This window comes from Centruroides sculpturatus, unplaced genomic scaffold, assembly GCF_000671375.1.
Source record: "Centruroides sculpturatus isolate CEXI.00-Female unplaced genomic scaffold, Cexi_2.0 scaffold1440, whole genome shotgun sequence".
Taxonomy (NCBI): Eukaryota; Metazoa; Arthropoda; class Arachnida; order Scorpiones; family Buthidae; genus Centruroides; species Centruroides sculpturatus.
This window is the reverse complement of record NW_019385690.1, coordinates 54048-55891: the sequence shown is the minus strand read 5'-3', so window position 1 is coordinate 55891 and position 1844 is coordinate 54048.

The window sequence follows — 1844 nt, the reverse complement described above, 5'->3', positions numbered from 1 at the left end:
TGTTCCGCGCGGATCACATCCGTCACCTGGAGGCCTGGGAGATTCACAAAGCTAGCAGGGGGGGCAACTGCATCAACTACAAGGACGGGGAAACACTTGCACAGGCGTGGAAGTATTTATTCGAGGAGTTCGAGCAATGGCGGTCGGAGGGGTGAAACCCGACGCGCACGTTTATTTATTTACATCGTTGGCAACATCGTTACAACGGTCGGGTCGACACTCACCACCTGAAGCAGACCTCGGTGGAGGTCGAAAGTACTCGTGGAACTTAATAGTGAAAATAACCCTCGTAAAAAAGGTTTTTTCGTGGATCGTTATTATTAAACGAGGTGTTAAATGGTTGGAAGTAGTTATCTTAGTAAAATTTCATGTTTCAGTTCCTAAAAAAAAAATTCTAAATATCTTTACTAATAATACCTGTAAAATGAGAAATATATTAATTTTACACAAAGAAATTAAATAAAAAAAATCATAAAAATTAAATATTTTTCCATAAATTATTTTTATTCTTTCATTTTAAAAACCAACCTATAAATGACTTATGATAGAAAAAAAATTTGAAATATGGTATTATACAAAAGAAAAACTTTTAAAAAATTGCCAGGATGAACTTAGTTTTACAAAAATTTCTTGGTAGACTATACATACAGGGTGAGTCAATTTCATTTGGTCCTTTCGCACATTCTTGTGTGTGAAAGGACCAAATGAAATTGACTCATCCTGTATGTATAGTCTATCAAGAAATTTTTTGTAAAAGAAAAACTATTTAAAAATTTAATTCAGAAATAATGTATTAAGTCTGGCTTTTTTACATTCAATTCGATACTCAAATCTTGACACACAAACCTTTAAAATGCAACCTTTTTTATTCAAATTTTCGAATGTTTTCAGTCAGTTTAAATCGCCTTTGTCAGGAACAGAAAAATTGAAAGATTCTGAATTTCTATAACAACATTTGTTCTGCAACTTTAGATTTTTGAATTTTCTTAGATGTCTAGTGCGAAATTGCAACATAGTCCCTATATCAATTTGGAGGATACGTCTACCACAAGGATGTGTCTCTTACTCCAAAATTAAGAGCAGTATGCTTAAGAAAAGTTATTCATACTACACTCCGAAGAAAATATTACTTGAGGAAAAACTGATTGAATTAGAAAACGAGCTGTATGAAATAGGGCCATGGTTACTAGAAGACATCAACAGAAAGGTGAGAAACCTAGCAAATCAAGTGACAGAAAGAATGTACAAGAATTAAAATAAGAAAATGGAATGAATAAAGAAGCATCACCAGAGCAGAATTAGGTCACAAGCTCCCGCAATAATATGCTGGGACAACATTACACTATCACCATGTATCTTATTTATTATCTCACTTATTATTAATTTTAATAAGAGATGGCGCCTAACGCTTACCTCTAGTGCCAAATTAATTACGTAATTTATTTAGTATTTAGCATTAAAATAGCCCGATTGATTTACGGCATTCGGTTGGTGTCTTACTATATTGGAAATCGGGTTTGGAGATGTTTATTAGAGAATAAGGGACCAATAAACAATTAACTAATACAGTAATACCTTGAACTTATGCGATAGGTGGGACTGAGCAATAACCACGTGGGTCAAATTTGCATAAGTTGGGATATAATTTCGCAATTTGAGTAAAAATTCAAGTCAGATGTATGTAAGCTAATAAATGTTCTAGTTAATCTTATCTCATCTTTTGATTTGTTCACGATTACAAGAAATCACCACATAGAGTCTCTCAAGTCTCTGTAGATATAACAAACACAGAAATAAATAACACAAAATAAATTGTGGCTATGTGTCGATTCCGCGCGACACGT